This window comes from Aquila chrysaetos, chromosome 17, assembly GCF_900496995.4.
Source record: "Aquila chrysaetos chrysaetos chromosome 17, bAquChr1.4, whole genome shotgun sequence".
In the NCBI taxonomy this organism is placed as follows: Eukaryota; Metazoa; Chordata; class Aves; order Accipitriformes; family Accipitridae; genus Aquila; species Aquila chrysaetos.
The window spans coordinates 14,554,783-14,578,256 of record NC_044020.1 but is presented as its reverse complement, the minus strand read 5'-3'; the positions used below and the strand labels follow the sequence as shown (position 1 = coordinate 14,578,256).

General features: G+C 42.3%; 1 protein-coding gene across 14 annotated transcripts in view; it reads right to left on the bottom strand.

Annotated features, from left to right (window-relative positions):
• The window catches only part of CALD1 (caldesmon 1), a 198,485-nt gene extending 193,970 nt beyond the window's left edge, over positions 1-4,515 (bottom strand). For 6 of the 14 annotated variants that reach the window (XM_030040313.2, XM_030040312.2, XM_030040317.2 and 3 more), the window contains exon 1: positions 4,314-4,492. The gene's annotated coding sequence lies outside the window, so the exon portion shown is untranslated. Of the gene's footprint in view, positions 1-4,313 lie in introns of all 14 variants that reach the window. The other 8 variants (XR_003927098.2, XM_030040326.2, XM_030040321.2 and 5 more) reach the window with 6 other exon arrangements.
• Between the last annotated feature and the right edge of the window lie 18,959 nt (positions 4,516-23,474).

Here is a 23,474-nt window from a genome sequence, read left to right as displayed (position 1 = left end):
CTTCATGAACACTAATGAACTAAGCCCCAGCAGCCCCACAGGCTAAATACAAAAAGGCACAGATTATCCTTTACTTGAAGATACAGAAACAGACACACAGCATTAAGTGACTCACCAGCTATTTATGACCACAGGAAAAAATTCAAAGGAGAAATTACTCCAGTGGCTTAAGATATGGTTGCCTTTTTCCTTTCTCTCTTCCCCCTGCTTCCTCAGTTATTTGCTCCTACCCCCACTGCAAGCCAGCAGGACAGTCCCTGCAAACACTTCTTGGCTTCAACCCAAGGTCCCATAAGCACTGCTATCGGCAGGATCTTCTGATCAGGAGGTGCCCCTATGCTTCGTGGACAGTTTTCCTCTCTCAAGGGGCAGATACAAGGGGCAGGGAGGGGGAAAGAGGCATCAGTTAGCAGTGGTGGTTGCTGACCATAGATGGAAGAGGTGGGTACCGCAGCTCAGAGCCCACCTGCCTCACCGCCAGGTAGCCCAGCAAGCCTGGTCACGGCTGTAGCTGGATGCACAGCAGCTGCTGCAAGACAAAGCAGTAGCCAGGAGGTTTGCAAGTGAAACAGTCCAGAAGACTGCATTCCTCGCAGGGACAGCTAGTGATGCTCAGGGAGAGGGACACGATACGGACCATGCTGCCAACGCTGGTATCTGCTTGGCAGCCAGGCTGCCAGCCCCACACCGTTTACCAGCACTAAGCACAGTTCCAAAGAAAAAACACATGAAAAGCAGCACTTTCTTACACCAGATGTAAACCATGCAGCTAACATACCAGGGCTGGCAGCTAAATAGCGGTGTTACATGCCCTAACCTTTTTGGTTAATCAAATCTGTTTCAAGAAAAGTAGGAGCAAGCTCCCCTGGGGGTGGGAGGGATCCCAAATTACAATGTACTGAGCATCCTTCCCCACTGGGCTAGCTGAACTGTACAAGAGCATCAAGAAAGGCCAAAAGAAATTGTTACATAGTTCAACTGTCCCATGACCTCAGTGTTTCATCCAGAAAGGTCAGACCTAATCTGATCTTCAAATGCCTTTGAGTCAAATTTCAGCCTTAGCCAAATCCTTGACAAACCGTTTGGAGGCATGCAACAGCTACAGCGTCCCAGCAAACGCCAGCACCAAGAGAGTAAGTGCTAGCATGTAGGTAGGTGCCTTGTTTCCAGTACAGATGCCCCCAAGAGCCATTCTCACCAGGTCATGGGGCTTTAAACCCCCCAGGAGCTATGAACAAAACCAGCAAACTGGCCTCTGCACACACACATTTCTGAAGGTGAGAGCTCTAGTAAAGAAGCAGCTTTCTTGTTACAAGCTGCCAGGGGGTAGTTACTAAGAAAAGACAATTTTTAAAGAATGAAAACTTGCTTTGAAGATAGACTCCCACTCTTTGCATTCACAGGCCTGTCTGCCTCAGGCTTTGTACACCTGGAGCCCAATCCTGCAAACTCCTCATAAAGCTCCTCTCAAAGGCAACAAAAGGTTCACAGGATTGTGCTTGCCATTCTGCCCCGTTACCTTTTTTGGTGCTTTCTCTGATACTCAGAAGAGTCCAGACAAGCACTGCAGATGGACAGCTAATGCCGCTGTCTTGGTCCTCTCTTTCTTAGGCATATATGGTTTCCTGTCCCTCTTTGTTCACACTCAGCAATCAAATGCACCAAGTTGTACCCTGGGCAGATAGGGGTTAACAACTGCACCAATCTTTAATACAAATTATAACTCAGGCAGCCAACAGAATAGGTCTCGTGTAAGCAACCAGTGAGAAAGAATATTTTTAAACAGTCCCAGGGCATTCAAGTGCTATTTGTCCTGCAGGAGGGAAGACCTGCAGGCTCCCACTTCTCTGCAATGAAAAAAATCACCCCCCTAGGCAGGGCCACTCCAGCTGCACACAAGGAAGGGTGAAACAAGTAAGATTTCTTGACAGACCTTCCCTGTCATCTTTCTCTTCATATGACAGAAGCTACCTCCCAGCAGGCAGCCAGCAAAAAAAGCCTTGCTCTATTTTTCTAGTCGCACCATCTGGAATCAGTAGCACTGTGCCCTAACCCCATGTGGGTCCAGACGGATGCTGACCACCATGCCTCCATGCCACATGTGGGCCTATGAATGAGACTTTGAGGAATAAGAAATCTTCCCATCTTAAAGCACTTTACTTTTTCCTCTAACGCCAGCCAGAGGAACTTACAGCCCCCTTCTCCTTTCAAATTGCCTAGTTTTCAGTGTCACTATTGCATTGTGTATCAGTGTTGGACAAGAAATAGAAGCACAGGGGAAGTTACTCTTTTCTCAGGCTGCTCCGTGTCAGAATAATGCTGTGAGCATAAGTAGTAACAATTGTGGAAAATCCTTTATTCTCCTAATACATGCTTACATCACTCACTGTCAAAGTGTATTCAGAGTACACAGGACTCCCCTTGCATCAGATCCTGCATCTGTTAATGATGGTATTGATTTCACCAAGACTAATCCTGTGAATGAAGGCTGTGGAATTGATCCTCTTGTCATTACATGCTGCAACAAAGAGGAGTTTTCAGGAAATACAAGTTATTTCGATTCAGTCTCTTGTTCACAGGCATCTTATCCGGTCTTTCTCCCCTGCCATCATAATTTAGATATTACATTAACGTGTGCAGGTTTTATTGACTAAGATACCTGCCTATCAGAAAGATATCTGCCAAAGACAGACAGACCTGTACATTCTTCAAATATGTTGAGAATAGCTCAGACCCTCTTTACCTTAAAAGCAACTTAATTAAGCAAATGGACCACTTACTTGAAGTATCACTCTATTTGTTATTTATGTTAAAACAGTACATTTCATTGGTTTTGGTGTATGTAGTTTTAGGACCCCATCCTGTCTCTCCATGGCAGGAGAAAAAAAGATATGAAACTTGTTTGAAGATGCATACACTCACACAGAACCTACTGCTACATTTAGTGAGACAGAGAAAGAATGGATGTAAGGTCCCAGTGTTTTTTGATAGCAAACCATACAAGCACAATCATTCACAGTATGGTACCTAAAATAGACAAATTATAATAAATACACAGTTCTCACAAAAGAAACACTCTGCCTCCTTATTTTCTTTGAGCTGCTGCCAAGGAGGGAATGTGTTATTTTCACAAATAATTCTCCTGTACGCCTTTTAGCAAGAGAAGCCTTCTCAGCTAGGCAAAATTGCATAAAAGCTGCATACTCTGAAAATAAGTACTCCTCTGAAAACAATACTCCACAAAAAGTCATTTTAAAACAGTTATCTTGCCCATTCTGCCAAACAATATATATGAGAAAAATCAATTCTGTTGCTGCAGGTCTCGCCAGAGGTTACTAGTTTGGCCAAAGTCTGCTGCTCCCAAGTATCCATCTGCAGCTAACTTCATCCCTCCCTTCGTTTTCCCAGCTCTTTCTCTGAGAAATTCCCTGCTATGCAGAATATCATGCTATCAGCAGCCAGCCTTGCACAATGCTTTCAATCTGTCCGAGCATGTCAAAGGAGCTGGGAAGGAAAGCCTGCTCGCTGGCTCTCCCCAGCAGCGCTCTGACTGACACAAATACAGACCCAGACTTTTAAGAGCTCCGGTCCCACCCAAGTGCATTTTCTTCTCCCCCTTTTAACAGGAAAGACAACTTCACAAGAAACATTCTGGCAATATGCTGCTGCGCATGTTGAAGGCTGAAGACAAAAACGGATGCCATCTATTGTCAACAATACTTCTATGAAAGGCTGCCATGACGGACATCTGCTTCAGCAAGTATCAGATCAGTTACATTAACCAGAGCTTTACTGTAGCTGTATCAGTTACACCGGGAGACTGCCTTAAGAGTCAGGCTGCTCTGAAAGCCCAGGTATTAAGTTGCAAAATTAAAAGCAATTCACCAGCCGTTACCATGCTAAAAACTTTTTCATTGCAATTGCTTTTTCAAAAAAGAAAAAAAAAAAAAAAAACAACCAACCACATAGCTTATTGCTCCCCTAACAAGCCTGCTGCAGGATCTCAAATGGAATAGGACCAGCACAGACCCTGCTCTGCACCCAAAGCCTTGCCCCCACACCTCCTTTTTAGGGTCCACTGGGGTGGGCAAGCACGCAGCCCCTCCACCCGCCCGGCACAGATATCCCCCTTAGTTCACCACAAACATCTGGAAAGGGGGGCACAGAGAGAGGAAGGGAGGAAAAATAGTATCCGACACTTTCGCACTATTTCCTCAGCTCGTTAGATTTCGCATGCTGCTTAATCTCTAGCTGTAACGCAAATGCAGTCAGACCAGCTCACTCCCGAACAAATACATATCTTAAGCCCTTACCTCTGGCTGAAAAGTTTTCAACTAGTAGGAAGGAAATGAATAACTGGCTGCTTGGGCAGGAGCACAGCAAGAAAGGCACACCAGCAGCCTCACACACAGCCCTATTCAATAAAACTACAGCTTTTCCTTGGCCCCTCCCAAAAGTCAATGCTAAGTGAATACATATCCCTTATGTTTACAATTGGCAGGCAGCGGTATGCATTGTCCTCAATTTATTCTAATAGGCAGCCAATGACTACGCACAAGCCAAGGTGGGTTCAGCCTGCCTGCAGAGATGCCTGTCATTCCCTAGGCATGCTCAGGAAGCCACTCATCAGAAAACCAAGACCTAAAAAGCTCCGAAAATTCATGCAAGCTGCCAAAACTGTCTTGCTACATGCCCTTTTTTGGTTATCCTTAGCAGGGCCTCTGAAAGTAAATCCTCTGTCAGGAACAATCATAAGAAATGTTAATCTTGGAGAAAGAGGCTGTCTTGTTGAACACAAATGGAGCTTAAAAAAGGAAATACACTGAATGGAATGGGACACAGTAAACATATTTACTTTTTGCACCAGTTAAAAAAAAATCAAATAAATAATTTCACCACAGCTAAACTTCATTGTATTTTTTTTAACGAGGACCACATGTAAAAGGGAACAGAAACGCTGTGCTGTGCAAGCTTGATTCTGCAGAGAGAGACAGACACCAGTGGGAAAGGCACATGAAAGATGAGTTGGCAGGCTTTGCAGCCCGTTTCCATTTCAAATAGTACAACAGAAGTTACATATAGACTATCTGTGTTCTGAAAAATAACTTTTAAAGGGATTCCAAACTTTGATGATGATCCTTAGCAAGTTGAACTAGTCGGATACACAGGTTTAGTTTATAGGTATACAACTATTTATCTAGACATTAAAACTGGTTCATTTACTGTGAGGATAGCCCTACATCTACATAGTATGACCAATACTTTTCACTGTCTTTGAATACCATAGATAAAAGTAAGCTTAGATTAATTTTTATCTTTTGTTTGTTTTGCTTTAGTGATCACATGCTATTGATAACTTTACAAATTATGCGGGCATCTTAAAAAATAAAAGAACAGATGCAGACTGGTGCCAGAAACAAATGAGCTACATAAACTAATTAAGTGTGAAAATATATATGAAAATTATTGCCTGGGAAAACAGCACAGTACATAGGTCCTAACATGTGCATGTACCAGCCACTAAGCAAGGCTGCAGGAGAACTGCTGACTGCTCTAAGAGGACAGGATTCCAGACCAGGAGATATTCTGCAGATTCAGATTTGACAATAATATACACAAAACCAGTTAGGGGGAAAATATGTGTAAGGTGACTTTGCAGCTAAATGGGCTAAACTATTTTAATGCCTTTCTGGGTCTTTTTTTTTTGGCCACTGGGCCCCACAGATTTAGTCACATGTGTAGTGCAAGAAGGATGCAGTCCACAGACAGTAAACTTATCTTTATAGCATTAAAAAGAAAAAAAAAAAGAGAGCTAAATCTATGCAGATTTACAGCAAGCAATCATAATTATTTTAGTATCATTTTAAATTTCACAGCTTATTAGATGAAGTAAAAAGTGGTGTTTGGTTTTGGAAGGCACCTTCTTTTTCTTCATTTTAACAGCCCTTTGGAAACTTCTTCTGATGCCAGACATCTCCCACCACGTGGCTGTGAAGGTTTTAAATATTAAAAGTAATACATACAGCACATGTAACTTTGTTTTGCAGGGTTTACTAGATAAGGGAGAACAAAATCCTTGTTCTTAGTCATTCCATTAACTATAGAAATTATTAGCCTATGTATCAGTGACCAAATAAAAAGAGGTAGTGACATTATTTAGGAAGAAATTACAAATCTCTACTGGATCTTACCATCCCCTAGATTTTCAGAACATAAAACGTTGAAGAACCCAAGATGAGAAGTAAATGGGATTAAGGGATGCTGACAGTCAGAACAGAAAACTGAACGTTAGAAGTACCCTCAGGTTATTGTTCCAGCATAGCCATCAACCCCTGAAATCTCAGTGTCCACTGCAACAGGGAGCTAGCAAGTATACACTACCTAAAGCCAAAAGCAACTGTTTGTCTGGGGTTTTTTGAGAGACTTACCATGAGTTTGATGCTCACTTGTCAAAGCATCCCAAACTTTGTGTTCCAAGTCACTTTTCCATTAAAACGCTGCAGAAAAGACCAATTTTGCTTTGGGGAAATGACATCATGAAAAGTAAAGTTTGCATCCTTCTTACTGAGCTGAATTTCACTTGGAGAAACTTTTCAATTCCACAACTTGAAAATTCAAGGCCAACAAACTGGCACAGATACCATAGTTTTCCTGGAGGTATTACTGGAAACCTGAGCTATGAAGAATGCAGAGTTAAATTCTAGTGGGTGCCCGTTTGACTTCTATGACTAGGAGACACCTGTAAATGCCTACCGTAAACATGCAGTTATAATATGCCTATATCCTCAAGTACAGGAATTTAGAAAACTATCATGGTGGTCCTTGCCCTCATCACCAGGGTTGCCACTCTAGCCACACCTTCCTATCCCCTTCAACAATCAGACACTCTTTGTATCATAGCACAGAGCTAAAAACATTTTTGGGAGCTGAATAACCCAACTCCTGTTTTATGACTGCACATGTAAGACAGAAAAAAAAAAGTACATGCAGAAATTAAACCCCCAAACCAAGCACAATTTTAATATCAATACTTTACCATGGTAAGTAAGGGCCCTGCAAGTGCTCATTGCTAAGCTCTTGAGCTCAATAACTCAGGGCAAGGGTGGGACTGCTTGTGATAAGAGCCAAAGTGCTTGTACATGCTAGACACTTAGTGCGTTCTTGGAGACCTAAGCCTGCAGTCACTCCCTCAGAAAAATCATGTTAGAAGTACCTGGAAATCTCTGTCGAGACTGTGGCTCTTACAGGTTTATCAATTTTTCCTACAAAATTTACAATCTAAAGCTGAGGTAAGTCTGTGGTCTAGAAAGTACACTATAAATCATCCCCTGGGAAGCAGGTCTGGTTGCTGCATACAGCTACTCTGAAGAACTTCCATTTTGGCACTGCAAAGCCCTCAAGACTCAGCAGGCAGCAGTAGCCAAAGGGGCCACTTGGATTATTGCTGTTCCAGTCCTCCAAATGCCTTCTTCCCAAAGCAGCTATGACAGTAGAGCTGTGCTCCCTGCCTGGAAAAAGTCTTTGGGGTATTTGGGGAGGGATAATCTTCTGCTTTTCAAAATGAAGACACTTTTTGTTATTGAGCTTCCCGGAATTATTTTTCTTCTCTTTATTTGACATTGTGCACGTGGCCATTACTGAGTAGCACTGAGTCTCCCACCACTGTCGCTGCAACGTCTTCAGCTGCTGTTTCAGAAACAAAGAGGAAATGTTTACCACCCCTGCACATTCCCACAATACAGCAAGATGCACGTACAGCATCAAATACACCATGGGGAAAGCCATTCTTTCCATCTGTACCCAATCAATTTGGCCATCGCTTCACACCCCCAAAATCTAATTTTTTGGTGGTCTCCATAGCTAACAGTGGGTCAAACAGTCCTAGTGTTCACAGCATAGAGATCTTTAGAAAGGAGCTTCTGTCCTGCAACTAGCACAGATGCTCTGTGCTTAGGTTGGGAGACCAAAGCTCTGCTTAGGAGAATCGCAGTAGCGAGCTCTATGCTAGGAGTAACCGACCCTATTCCCTAATGCAGACACAGACACAAAGAGGCAGGCTTCCTCCTACACCAGGGTAATGAAGATGTGTGGCATTCAGGCCTGCTGACAAAAAAAGCAGTCTTTATTTCCAATCCTGGTACCAGTAACAAAGGTGTGACAGGCTGGAGCACTGGCATGAGTCACAGATACAAAAGATTATAATGCTGTCAGCAGCAAGGGTCAGCATCCGCTGAGTCCTAGCAACCACAGCTACAGCTGAACATCGCTTTCACTCTAGCAAACGCCCTCGGACCCGACCAGTAGCACTTTTATCTCTCACATTTAGGTTCCCTTCGCAGCACTCTTCAAGAGCTATGCAGTACTGTTTATTGTAAATAGAAGTTTGCCATTCTTTGCCTCTGAGCAGGACAGGGAGGGAAAGGAGTTTTAACACTACCAATGACAAAATGCATCCCTGGAGGGTCATGTGGATGCATATGCCATGGGCAGAGCCTCGGTCTTACCCTGTAAACCCTCTAGGGAGTCTAAAGGAAGTATCAAAAGACTACATCTTGACATGAGAGGTAGGACTCCCTTCCCTAGCACCATTAAGCAAACCTCTCCTGCTCCTCATCTATGTACACTGGCACATTCAACAGTGTTTAATATCTCCAAACACCCCTGAAATACCCGTCATAACTGCATCATTCTTCACTTTCAGCCCCTCCAGAATATAAGTGCTCTCTAAATGGAACATCATGACCAAGGATGAGGGGAACTGTTCTGAGATTACACAAGATGTCCAGGCTAACAAGATCTTGCAGGCAGTCCTGCTGCATATACCAGGGTAGGCAAGACGCACATTGCTTGTGTGAACAGGAATGAGGACTAAGCCTCCATTAGCGCCCAAAGGACACAACTGCCCTAGGAACTGGGTCGGATGAGAAGCATACCCAGAGAAAGGTCAGCACTAGGAACAGTGGAGGAGATGGGACACCAACTTACATGTACGCTCTCTGCCCTCTGTACCCTGGTCAGAGGCAGGGCAATAGACAGGGGCACCCTCTCCAGCAGATTTTGTTTATTTCCTCCCTTGGCACAAGAGAGCAGCAGGCAGGAAACGTACCAGAGTGCTCCAGCCCAGAGTAGAAAGCACGGTTTGGCTCTGCACATTTTCTCATACCCCCTCATAACATAAAGAGGGCACAGTGTGAGTTCCCCCCAACCCAGCAGACGATTTCTAAATGATGGTATGGCTATGCCATTTCTACAGCTCATCTGAAATCAGCCTAATCTTATATACAGAGGATACAGCCCAGATGGTGGTGCTCACAGCTGTGCACGTCCGACATGAAGGTGAGTAAGCTTAAATTTGTGAGCAAGCCACCCAGCTGGCAGGTCTGTCTGGGGGATTGCTTCAAAGTGCATGAGGGAGAAGCCCACACACCGTGAGCAGATTTGGTCATCCTTATGATTACCTCCTGGGCACAGACAAGCTGCTTCTATGTTAGAGAGGCAGAGGTAACTTTTTAGGAAAATTTTACACATGCTGCTTCAGGCAATATCTTTTGGCCTGGAACAGCACAATCCATAGGACTTCAAAGCCACCAGTGCGCTCAAAGAGGGTGTAAAAGCTACCACAAAAGAGAGCAGAGGAATACAAGCATCTCTTCAAACACAGGGTTGCGTACAGTACAATGTCAGTCAGCTGGAAATAAAAAGCTAGTGGTGCTTAGACACAGTAACAAGGACTAGAATGTAGATACCAAGAGGAACGCATGTCTTTAACACAGCTGCCAGCCTCAGTCTCCCTAGGATCCATGTATATCCAGTGGAAGAGGGAGAGCCCTCCAACAGGCTATTCACATCACAGATGTTTAGCACGTCCAGAAGAGCTGCACTGACAAGTAGGAAACCCAAGGCACCGAGCCTCCCACTCAAAGTGCCACAAATCCTTCACGACTGGCAAAGACTGTGTTCTCTTTCCTTCCTGAAAGGCATTTTGAGTCTTCTGGGTACTAACAAAAGCAATAAATGAAAAAACCAGTGGATCCTGTTTAAGGTGCAGGAATCAAAAAGCATGCCATGCATCAGTCCACACCATGATAACCAAGCAAGGAATGCAGGGCAGAAGATGGAAACAGTTTCAGCTTGCAAAAAGGTATTGGGAAAGAAGAGACCCCCCTACTACGGGAAAGACACTTACCTAGCACTCTGAGAGTAAGGATCAGTCCAATATTTCCAAGAGCAGCACTCCCTCACCTTGGATTAAAGAAATGAAAAGGTAAGCTTATAATTATGTATCATTGCCATTCATTTTGGTGTAGCATATCTGCCCATTTCTGCTAGGTGTCATATTTTATTTCTCTTGGTTTAGGCAGCTAAATATACGCAAAGCACATTTATATGCTAAAAAGAATAATCAAAACAAAAAAAGAATCCCAAAATCTGCTGGAAAGAGATATTCTACCCACAATAAGAAAGAATTAATCATGGACACAATGACTTCACTAAAAGCAAAACAAACAACACAGTGGCCCATATTCCAAAGAAAACAGAATACCTACACTTTTCCACTACAAAACTAAGCCTACCTACAAGGACACAGTGCCCCCCAAAGACAGAGACTTCACAGCACCTTTACTCATTAGTAGAAAAGAAAAAAAAGCTCTTCTAGATTGCTTTGGAAAGTAGGACTTTTACAAACTTTTTCTGCAGGCTAACATATGGTAGGGGAACTCTGCCCTCAGGGTCACCCCTTTTCCTGAAGGGCATGACCACTTCTCTCACACAGAGTACAAACTACGAACAGCAGATGCATATCTTTTCCCAAACACCCTTGTTTTCCATTGCCAGCCACGAAAAATTATATGCAATGAAATTAGCAGTGCTCAAAATTTGCACACATTCACAATTAGCCTTGGTTTGAGAAAAATCAGTGCATTTGCTCAAAACAATTACACTGTACACGCTCCTTCTTTGTAAGTTTAGCTTTATTTTGAGTATTGTTTTCCAGGCAGAAAAGATAGTGCCATCATCTACTTTTGCAACCGGGTTACAAATTGCACAGCTACTGGTACAGGCATTTTGAGGGTGAGGCATATTCCTTGGCCTTGATTCTCCTCTCACTTAGGCTAGGGTAAACCAAGTGTCAGCCTAATCAAATCAATATTCTCTGACATATCCTATTGTTACAGCAATGTGAGAACCAGGCCCCCTTGTGCTCTGACGCTAATAAACTACTCGGCTTCAGCAGTTTGGCTCAGGCAATGAGCAAAGGTTAGGTCTCAGTCATTAACTTGGGCTCAAATGAAAAATACAGCTTTAGTGGGCAAAGTCCATTTAAGTCCCACACATGCCCATGTTTGCAAACAATACTTTTAATCTTCACTCAGGTCTCCTGTGTGGTTTTGGCTGCTGTAACAGAATTCAACACTTGCAGCTGCCTCTCCGTGGCCATCTCCCTAGGAATGGCAAGCCATGGAGAGAGAAACGCACCTCAGGCAACTGAAGGCTGTGCTTACTCAACAAAATCAAGTAGAGGTAGTTGGTAGGCTGCTGGCAAGAATATCTGATTCCATTGGTATTTGCTTCAAACACTGAATCTGTTACTGTCCCCATTTTATCCATGCAGCACATGCATAAGGGGAAGAGCTTGAATACAGTCACCACCTTCCAGCCTATTCATGCTATATCTTACTGTCATATATATCCTTATATCTCCTCCAGACCCAAGAAGCTCTAACCAGTTCAGGCCACAATGCATGCAATGAACCCAACCTCTGTTTCTGTATGGTAATAGGCTTCAGTTTCAAACAGGTAAAAAACCAGAATGCTAGAAAGCAAGGAGTATTGCTCCCTTTTTAAAGATGGGAAACAAGTTACTGAAGAGATCCATGTAGATCCAGCTTAGATCCACACAGGTATTCAGTCATTCAGCTCATATTTACACAGTTAAGTCCCCCATCATTTAAGACTTCAGTCCCATGTAGACGTGGCTCTCAGCAACTTGCATAACATCATGAAGTCACTGTTTGGCAGAGCCAAAAAAGGAACCCAGAAGGTCTCCAACTTGCTCTGATCCCTATCAAGACAGGAGATCTCCTGCTGAAAGACTGGCTGTGCCAAGGCAGCTCACACAAGGCTACTAGCATGTCGCTTCACTCACCGCAAGAGCGCAGGGCAAGTTGGAGAGCTGGAAGGGGGAGAGGAAGAACTGTTAGGCAGGAAGAAGGTATGACACTGCAGGGGACAGAGAAAACAGGCAACAGGGTGCATGGCAAAAGCCTCAGGACAAGACTTGTTAGATACCTCAGCAGACACAGCACAAAGAGGAACTACACGGTGAAAAAGGGGAGACACAAGAGCACCCAGCCTCTGCTTTCACACTCCTATTGCTATTACACACAGAGGGCAGAGCTGCACTGTCCCAGCTCAGAACAAATTAACCAGTTGCAGCTTTGTGCCACGCTCTGAGCACACGCATGCTGTGCTAGGGCTACTGGTGCTTGCGAACAAAGTTGTTTAAAATGAGATCTCTAGTGCCCTGCATCACACCCTGCCAGCTTGCATGATGCAACTGCAGAGCCACAGCTAGAGCAGATTGTAGCTGTGCCAAAGTAACACAATGGTTCTGTGGAAGGAGCTACGCATCAGTCAGAGTACATCCCTCCCGAAATCTTCCAGCCATGCAGTCCCTCTAGGAAGAGCAAGCTTTTGCCACTTCCTTGGAAAAGCCAAATTTGTCATCACCAGTGACAAGGAATCTATAGGAAAGGGGAGCAGGCACGGCAGACAGAGCCTCAGCAGCAGTCCCAGGCATTTTGCTAAACCAAAACGTCTGCCTGCCCTTTGGTTTATCCAGTGGAGGGAAAAGGAACTGCAGTATCTGCCTCAAAAGAAAGAATTAGAAGCAGAAGAGGAAGCAAATGAAGAAACATTAGCAATATGGCTTACATAATACCACAGACCAAATTTGAGAACTAGATATTGGAGTGCACAAAGTCCCTGACATTCATGTAGCAGCACATACTGCCAAGCCGTCTTATCCCAAAGTCGAGATAGGCGTCACTGAAATGATGGCTGTTCCTAATGCAACATTGCTTAATAATCTCAGTCAGGATTCAGGTTCCCATGAGGTGGTTCCTCTGCTTACACCCCAGCAGCAGGTTGTGGGAGACACTTGTACTGGTGGGATCTCCAAGTACCAAATCATTCATGCACAGGCAGGACTCTCTGCCAGCAATCCTAGGGAAGTATGAACACCTGCAGGAGTTTCTCTGAAGGATGCAGCATTTAGTGCAATAGTGGACATAGTGCAATGTCTTTCCCTGCACCCTCTCACATGGAATGAGAGGGATAGTGGCTTTTTTGCTAACTATTCAGCATGACATTTGCTCCTCTCCAAATCTAGACACACCCAGCTTCCCCTTAAGAGCTCTGGGCAAAGTACTGTGACAGACAGTTTCCTGCAGCAGCTTCATTTAAATAAAAGAAATGAAATATGAATTAAAAAATAGGACCAATACAGAAGCCTCCATACTATGTATTTTGAAATTACATTTCATTCTACATTTCCTATCCTCTAATATTCCCAGTATGTCTCAATCATTTGTATTGATGAAGCAGCATGACAGAATTTCTCAAGGGGAAACTATCAGGGGGCAGCTGGGTTTTTGAACTGCAGACAGCTATGCTATTTGTCTATATAAACTAAATCACTGGTATAACACATCATGAGGTAACTACAGAAGTATACAGAAAAGAGGAGTAACAGCTCATATGTTTTTCACAGTTCCAGTCTCCAGTTCCTCTGCACTTCAAAATGACTTTGCTTCCAAGAGATTAAATCCTTGTGCTTTGCTATGCAAGTGGTGTAGCCACAGTTTATGGCAAAACCGAGGCTGATGTAGAATGTAGCCTTCTGTTTTGAGCACATTATATCAAATCTACTTTGGCCTGCCCTTTGGTCAGAAAGTGAAATTGGAAGTGCTAGGTTTAATTCTCTAGGCACGGGTCATACTTACCTGAAAACATTACTTTGTGACCTTCTGGCTCTCCTATGATCAACATTCATCAAATACTCATTAAAATATCTGATCTCTTGAGTGGCTCCAATTTCTTTGACCCTTCCATTTCCAGAATGACCTATGCTCAACTTCTGTGGCAAGCTCTGAACTTCTGAAGTTCAGTGAATTTGCACATTAAGTGCAAATATCCTATATTTTTTCCTATTCTTTAAGACAGATGAAAATCAGAGAGTCAGATTTTCTCTGGTTCCTTCAAGAATAATTCGCAGCAATTAAGCACTAAGTGCCAGCTGTATGAAGTACACTGACACCAATTAAAAATACATGATGCTGGGGGAATAATTCCATCTTTTCCCCATTCAGTCCTTTGAACTTATATTTGAAGTCCTTTTCTTAAGTGCTTATAATGTTCTTCCTCCAATTCTGTTTGAGGATGAATGGAAATGCATACTAATGCTGCCACTGGGTTTCTGGAATTCTTCTTTTGTAATTCATGGTATCTCCACAGGTACCACTTCCTCAGACAAGCCATATAACGTCAGGGAAGACTGCAATGCTCCTGTATCTTTTTGCAGTGGTAACAGTGGACACAAGAATTGCTTCCAGATACCTTGAATAACTCCTGTAAGGAAGCACTGCTTTTCTTTAGCAATGTCAATAGGAACCTTGTAATGCAAGCAGGTCACAGATTTCTCTGAGTATAAAGCATGATCTTTGCCGTCATGCATGCTCTGTAGCACTGTATTCCTGGTTTGTTTTTTTACCACAAAAAATTAGCATGGGCATGCCCATGCAATACACAGAGTACCCCTCTCAAAGTAGATCTTGCAGTTGGCCTGATAAAATAGGGATTTCAGGATACAAAGCTCAAAAAAAAGCACTCTTTGAAAGGTTGCACTTTTTCATATTAGAGATTGAAAAGACACATCTTTAAGAACATTTGGCTGAGCATTCATTACATTTTCCTATAAAGAAAATAACTTATTTTTCCATGAAACTCTATAGATTACCATATGCTACCCTTTATTAAGGCAGCACCATTACCACATTCTTCTCATTTCTAATATTCAGTCTCACAAGCCATTAAGAGCAATTCCCAGTACTGCAAGTTTAGATACCAATGATGTAAAGCAGTCACCAGTGGCTTATGGTTAATATCTTTATTTTTTTCAGCCACAAAGACAACTTCCATAAACAAAAAATAATCAATTAAATTTTTCTAAACACAAATATGGAAAGAATTATGCCTGCCTTTACAAAAGTCTTTTCATCACTGTTGAATGTTTTTGGGTAAAGGAAAGGGATGTTCTTGCCAGCATCTACCACATATGATATTATAACCATCAAGATAAACATCCATACGCCTCGAGCCAGAGCTGCTTCTGAGTGTCAGAATGCATGCACGAATTCCTAACTAATAGCTATTGTTTGGATTCATTAGAAGAAATATCACAAGTTTGACTTTTTCCAGAACTTAGCACACTATAACACCACAAGCAAAAAAAAAATAATCGTAGTTGCTAGGTTTTCTAAGAAGTGGCCTTAGTTTTTAAAGAGACTTTAAACTGATCATGGATCAGAAACACATTCCTTCATTTGCTTTCCATCTTTTAGCATTCAAAGCAAGTCTCAAATATTCCATATTTGATTGAAAAAACTGACACTTGGCTTGTTTAACTTGGCTTCTGAGCAGTTATATACAATTGAAAGCTTCCTCAAAAATCACAAGGGGTTTCCTTCCACAGATGCTTGCAATGCAAATATGAAAGAAACAAACAGCTTACTCAAGTCCCCGCACAGTCTGATTGGCGAGACTTCCCGTTTCTGATCAGATCACGGATAAATTCACCAGTCTTCAGTGAGATACCAGACCACCTCTGACAGACCCTGAACCAGACTATAAAACAATTAAGCTGCTAACTGCATAACTAGGCAGTAGGATTGCTACGCACAATGGAATGTATAGCTCTGTTTCAACTATTGTCATCCTGCCTCCAGCATACGTCAGGAACTTGTAACATCACAGTGAAAGGATTCGCTCCTTCACGTAAGCAGGGCTTACCCCTCAGCTTGCACTGTGCTCAGCTGCAGAATCCCACCAGCATTTGCTGTGCTCAGCACCCACCTGAAGCCATGAAGAGCTGTTGTGACATAAGTAACACAAAGAAGCCATACTCTCCCTCACAGTGGATGTGAACTGTTCCATCCCCTACCTCCGCCAGAGGCACGCTGAGCATTAACTAATATTTGCACAATGCTATAAACGTGCAAAATTCTATTCAAACACTTCTCTGGGGTGGTCAAAGTCCCATATGTCTGTTCCAGGGAAACTCCAACATTTCAGGACTATCCTTAAGTTCATTATTTAATTGGAAGAAAAAAAATTTCCAATTAAATGAAGTTTCAGACGTACCTTCTCTTGACAATGTTAAAGGACATCCTTTCTAATTCCCCACTGAACTTTAATATAAATTATCAGAAAGAGGTGAATGCTAGAACAACATGCTTCAACTGCTCTCAAAATTTCTTCAATAACGTTTAATCAAAAGAGACACAAATCAACTTCTGTGAAATATATTCCAGTGAAATTCAGAGAATCTGTAAAAAGACTCCAGTGGAAGAAACTTTAGCTCCTGCAGTAATATTATTCATTCACTGTTTACTACCACAGTCTGTTTTGGAAGCCACCAAGGACATGTGAAGAAGCACAGAGAAATATCCAGAAAAGTGTTTAGCTTAAGCTTTTTGGTACAGTGACCGATCTCCCCATTGCTTTTTCAACTTGTCTTCCAGATTAGTTGTGATCGATTATAAAAATCATACAGTACAAGTTCTGGCTTATGAACATGGACTTCATATGCTCAGAAGGATTAGCAAAAGACATTTTGATTCATTTTCTCCAAGGAAGAGAATATTTTTTATAATCTCTATGTCCAAATTCAATCAGGAAAAAAAAATATATTGGTGGCTACATACTCCAACAGTATGGGAAATTGGACTGCTTATTGTTTCAGGCCCAGGCCACCCAAGATTTGAGAGGATTTGGCAGCTTTCAGAATATATCACGAGAGACTGGTTTGACAGACAAACAAAACAAAAACAACCCAGATGGCTGTGCTTCCCCCAGTTACAAGGCAATGCCATGCCATCAGAGGCGCCTTTACTCACATAGAAGCATTTTAATTTTAAAAAGTTCAGTTATTTTTTAAATGTCTACCTTTTCAAAAAGTCTTTGCACTGATTCTACTTTTACCAAAAATCATGTTTTCCTCACATTTTCTGTAAGGAAATTTATGTGAATTTTATAGAAAAATCTTTTAAAAAAAAAAAAAGGCCAAACAATCCCAACCTCACATGATCTCTCTCCAGCCTCTTTTTCCTGTTATTCTCAAAGATATAAATATCACATGCAGGAATGTGCAAATGCAGAAAGTACATAATTTTAGCTAGTCCAAGTATTTGGATAGTTCAGTCATCAACTTGTTTCTGAATTTTGTGGTCTCAGTTTTACTGTCTTGTTATATTGATTTTTTTCTGTTATTATAGGGCTGCTTATTTTAGCTATATTTTATTCCCTCTGATTCATTCATAAAGAAAAACTATGAGCATCAAGAAAAGTACTGAAAGAGTCTACCCTTTTCCACAATATTCCCCAATAATAACCATTCTGACTTCCAATGCCAGTTTCCTTCCTTGGCTTCCACTCAGCTTCAGTGCATTCTCCCTGTTTAAAGTCACATATCTTTACAAGCATCCTTTTCCACCACACTGCTACGGGCTCAGATCCAAACTCTGGGCAGCCCTTATGTATATGCAGGGCTGGAAGGCCTGGAACATGGCCTCAGAAGGAGATGGCATTTTGACTCAGAGTAACGACTTTGGTACGTGACCACATGCCATAAGCAATGCCTTACCCATAGCTACCTGTTCTGAAGCACAGATTTACCCATTCCTGATTATTTCTAAAGAGTGCTGATAATTTATACACAATGCCACTTTCCAAACATCATTACAGGTGTCTCCTTTTTTTTTTTGTCCCTGGAAAACACTTGCCCAAACTGTATACTATAACTGTATCCATCCACGTGTCCACAGATATGCTCTTTAAACTGAGTTTTCAATCATCTTTCTTTCTTACCTTCCCTGGCTTTGTAACTTGTAAATATTCCCAAACAGCCACTCTCTATGGAGACAGGATCATCAGGGTTCCCACCAACATAAATCATTCCTGATCTTTGTTTAGCTTGTATGGCAATCAGGGATATTAAGTTTACATATAATATTACCGGGGTGCATGGATGGAAAAAGACATTTACAAAACCTTAACACCTGCTAAGGCTGCAGAAGACATCTAGACTATTGATATTAAGTGACATCATGTCCATTGTATTACTGTCATGTGTGCAGCATGGGCACAGGAGTTAACGTGGGCCCTGGGACTTGTGGAAAGGTAGATGACAGGTGCAGATGGCCCAGTCATTAAGTCTTTAGAGAGCAACAGCACTTGTCAAGAGCTGTTGTCCTTCTGCCTCAGCCCCAAAGAATCTGCTGGCCTGCAGCCCTTGACTCAGTAAGGACAAAGCTCCAAAGAAGAGGTGCAGGCTGGAGCAGGCTAAGCATGATCAATCCCCAGGGCAGATGAGAAAAAAAGGTTATCTTATGGCTGCTAAAAGAAAAACCACTACCAGAAACTAACAGAAATCAGGACAGAGAAGGGAGAGAAAGGAGGCAACCACACTCCCCAGAGGGGCCTGTCAAGTCGTAGGAGGAAAATGAACCCAGGTTCGCAAAGCAGTATTTGCTTTTTTCTATAGTTGTGCATCTACCGTGAACTGTGCCCATGAGTACAGCATACATGTGGTTTGAAAGTACCTTTGCAAAATACCCATGTTTCTTGCTTTCACCATTCATCACAAAGTCCCCACGGGACAAAACAATAGTCCAAAAAGAACACGAGTAGAGATCTAGAAATGGCACAAAAAAGAGAGATTAGTCTGTACAAAGTTGGAGAAAACTACATGTCAGAGCCATAGCTCCCCCGAAAGGAACTGGAGACAGATCCTGAAGCCCAGAAACTTGCTGAAAGGCCATATGTATACATATGACCCAACAAATGTGAACATCATCCAGGATCAACAAGGTTAAAGGTCAACAGGCTGCTGAAGCTCAATACAGCAGCTAGATGTGTATCCTGTTCAATGCAAGAGGTCCAGTAAGACTGTAGGTCAGTTACTGAGAACTAACTAGCTATATAGTTTAGTGTTTTACAGTGCCTCCAGTAGATATGAGAAAGTGCTTACAAATATACCCTTAGACCTTATATAAAATAGGAATAAATCAAGTCAGGCAATTTCCAAACCTTTTCCTTTTTAATACTGTCAATCTCTATTTGTCAAAGTACATAAAAATGCGGTATTTTATTCCTGCTGTCATCGCTACTAAGCCACTGTGTCTCTTTCTCTTTCCAGAGGTGCAAAGCCTTCACCTAAACCCTTTAAAAGTGCATAGTTCTGCTGCTTCTGTGTTGCAGGCTTCCTCTGGACATAACAAACACCTGAGAGATCTTGCAGCCCAAACCAAACTAAGGATATTCTATATACAGCACTGTAAATGAAGACATGCAGAAAGCACTGTGCCTCAGATCACCGCAGTCCTTAGTGAGGTGTCAAGTACGTCAGACCTCACACCTAGCCAAAGTCCACTTGCTTACAAACCAAGGCTACCCAGTGAGTATTCTCTGCCTAGAGAACAGCAGCAGATCCTACAGCCAGCAGGCTCTGCTCAGCCAAGTAAACAGATAACATTGGAGAGTGGGGTTAATTCCTCCATAAAGGCTTTTGTGCTTCCCAAACACACTAGCAGTAAGTTCATCTACAACAAGCGACGTTCAAGGGAAGGGGTGAAGGTTTGCTAGTATAATATATTTCAGTGGGAATGTGCACAAAAGGGCAATTCTCAGCTGAAATGTCACCTTGCTCAGCAAAGCTTAAATTTTTTTTTTCCATTTAATGTTGTTGGGTTTCCTCTGTGCTATAGCAGAAGTAAATCTCTAAACCTGACCTGCAGTGTAGGCAAGTGGAGTCCAGTCCCTGCTCTAATTAGCTGGGAGAAATCTGGGAAGAAAAACTGCAACCTGAAGGAAGGCAGCAGAGACTTGGACCAGTCTCTCCCACATCCCGGTACCTTAGCAACCCAGCTTGTCTCCTCCAAACAGCACTTTTTGCCAGAATGGAAACACTCCAAAATTTTGGTGCAAAATTGTTTTGTGCTGCTACAGCCCAGTACATAACCAGAGGGGGGCACCAGGGTCAGAACTATTATGCATTTAGATTGTGTAGTGTAGCATATGATTTATTTTTTTTTTAAAACAATGGCTATTTTCTTGCTCCACAGACGCTGATTGCTCAGCCCCAGACACCTATTCTGAGAGTTAGACACATGTTGTGAGCTGTTTATGCTGGTCACATCCTCTGTGTAAAACTTTTATGACTTTTTTAGCTTTTTATTGTTATGTATTTGGCTATCATACTGCTCAAGTGTGGCTGGCCCACCTTAGGCAGTGTAAATCAAGTGGGACAGTAGTGAGTGATGAAGGATTTTATAACTCTGAGGAACTGGCTGAACTCTTTCCCTGTTGTTTTAAGACATTTATATTCCCTCTTCTGAAGGTGTAGAATATTCCTAAGCAAATGGAAAGCTGGATTTTTGTCTTCCCCTACCCCCTGTGCATGGAGTCTCCTGAGATTATTTTCAGCTTTAACTCCTTCCTTATAAAACATGCACACAAACATGACAACTGCTGAGAACAGACTCTAAGTCTCTAGATACAGTATCCCCCTCCTCCTCCTGTTAAATCAACAGCAAATGCAGATTTTCAAGATGACTCATTTTGAAACCTACCTTGATGAGCATCTATGATTTATAGGACTTTTCAGGTGGTCTCCCATCCAGACATTAGCCACCCGAAACCTTGTTTGGCTTTTAGAAAAAGGTGCATCCTGCCCAGACAAAGATAGCTCTCTAAACACCTTCAATTGTATTGTGTCCCATCCACCATTTTTCATCCTCACTACACTTGCTCCTCCTCCATCACATACAAACATGTTTATATTCAGTGCAGGCCCCAACAGGATACCCTACAGTGCATGGTGGGGACTGCAGTTACACACACCAGAGTTAGGACTTAACCATGAATTTAATTTTCTCCAGGACATCCTTCAGGCCTTACACAGAGCCTCTAGACTCAGCAAGCCTCTCTTTAAACAGGAGGGGAAAAAACAACAACAAAACCCACAAAAAGCAAAAAAACCAAGTGTCTATACTTTGAGATTGCAAAGAAAAGATAAACCATGCAGCTTCCATCTGAGTTTGCAGAGCCTAGACCAATTCTTTTAATTATTGTAAACATATCCTGTTAATAAAATTGGATGTTATTTCTTCTGCTCAATGCCAACAACATTGTTATCTCTTTCACACCTATCCACTGCATCAAAGAATCAACTACTGGACCAACTTATTTTACCATCTTCGACATATAGCACTGAGAAGTATAGCCATCTAAAAGAGTGGAGGGATGCTAATAGGGATGTGAAACCCCCATGGGGATTCTGAGCTCTGCTGAACTCAGGGGGTGAGCTGAACCCAGGAGAGACAAGTGCAAGTCTTTCCATGGCTAAAGAGCTACAGATTTTGGTGGGCAGCAGTTTCTGCATGGCTACACCATGTTCTCTTAAGTGGATGCACAGCTTTCACTGTACAGCTTGCACTGTGAAGTGGCTGGCCAGAAAAACCTTTTTCACTTTCAAACTCTTTCTTATGAAGTAAACTGGAAAGGCTGGTTCCTGAATCAGTCAATGATATATCAATTTATTATGATCAATTTTAAATCAGCTCCTTTTGTTACTGGAAGTTGTACAGATGAGAAAAAAAAAAAAGAGATAAGCAGCAAGCTTTCATCTAGGCTTGAAGACATCCTACAGATTTTTACCCTTTCCTAGATTCTCCTGTGCCCTTAAAGTAAGGAAGCGTCACTGTATTCCTGTGCAAGTAACTCATTATGCTCAAAAGCAGCAGAGGAAGAAAGCCAGACTTACCTAGTGCAGTGGTAGAAATAAACTAGGAAAGCTCTGATATTAAGCAATATCTGTACTCCTCACTCCTATAATTTGAAGATGTTGGCAGAACTGGGTCATTGTTTTCTTACTCCTCTCCTTCCCAGTTCATATGCACAGGGCATTTTGCACATCCAGTTTCTATGAATAATCTTCTGCTTGTTATTGTAACCCTTAATGTGTGTCTAAATTCTTTCATTCACTCTTGCTAACCTAATTCTTCCAGATGTTTGGGAGTTCTTGCATCCTGGCAAGAAGGACTACTACAAAAGGGGCAATCATAAATCTTGTGGGCTTTTTCCCTTCTTTTTCATGTCAAACCAATTGTTGGGATCTTAATCTCTTTGGCTTCAATTTTAATTTCACAATTATGGGCAGTATTGCACCATGGAAATAATTGCTTAAAAGGTTTAAGTCCTTTGCCACTTACAAAATAACGAGCCTTCTTTATTTCCTAATTAGAAGAGTAATGGAACCTTTATGAGTCTTCAAACAAGGTCTAAAAATTCCCAGAAGGAACCGTGCTGGAGAAATGGCCACTGTGGCACTTTGCAGAGAAATTATGTCACCCTCTGTGGAGGAGACCAGAAAGAAAAAGAGGGGAGGAGCAGGGCAGCTGAAAGCCTGTTCGGATTCTCTGGCAAATAAGATACTCAGGCCCTCCAATCTACCCCAGGACCTCTTTTCCCTAACAGCTGCTCTTCTGCCACCATCTCCTTAGATATATTGTCCAGTGGTGTGGGGAGCTGCTGAGGGGAAGGCAGAAAGGGTCGAGGGGTCCCTAAGCCCTGGACTGTTTATCTTCTCCGGGTTCACAGGCAAGAGCTGAAGAGGTTGAAACTGCAGACTGCTAGACCGGAAAAATAGGTCACGTAAAATCTGTCTCTCTCTCTTTGTCTTCCTGGAGGTGAAAAGGATGAGACCATCCTTTGAGAGTAATTCTAGTGACCGAGCAAAAGGCAGTATGTAAAATGTCAGCTCTGATTCCCTGTTTCAGAAAAAAAAAGACCCTTTGCAGAATCTGAGTATGAATTATTTCCCCTGGCATGAAATTTGGAAGGTCCCACTTGAAATTACGTATATTTATAATTTAAACAAAACAAAAAACCAGCAAACAAAAAACCCAACCAAAAACTAGCTCATAAATTCTACTTTTAGTTTGAAGTTTTATGCAAAAATAACCTTGGTTACAAATACTGCTTGTACAACTCAGATGGGAAGGCAGAGGGAAAACAAGCCACCCATGGCCTTACAGTTCTACATACCAGTGGCAGCGTCACATCTAGCTCATCCTGCATAACATTTTCCATTACAGGACACCCCCTTTGCAGTAGCTTATAACTTTGCTCACTAT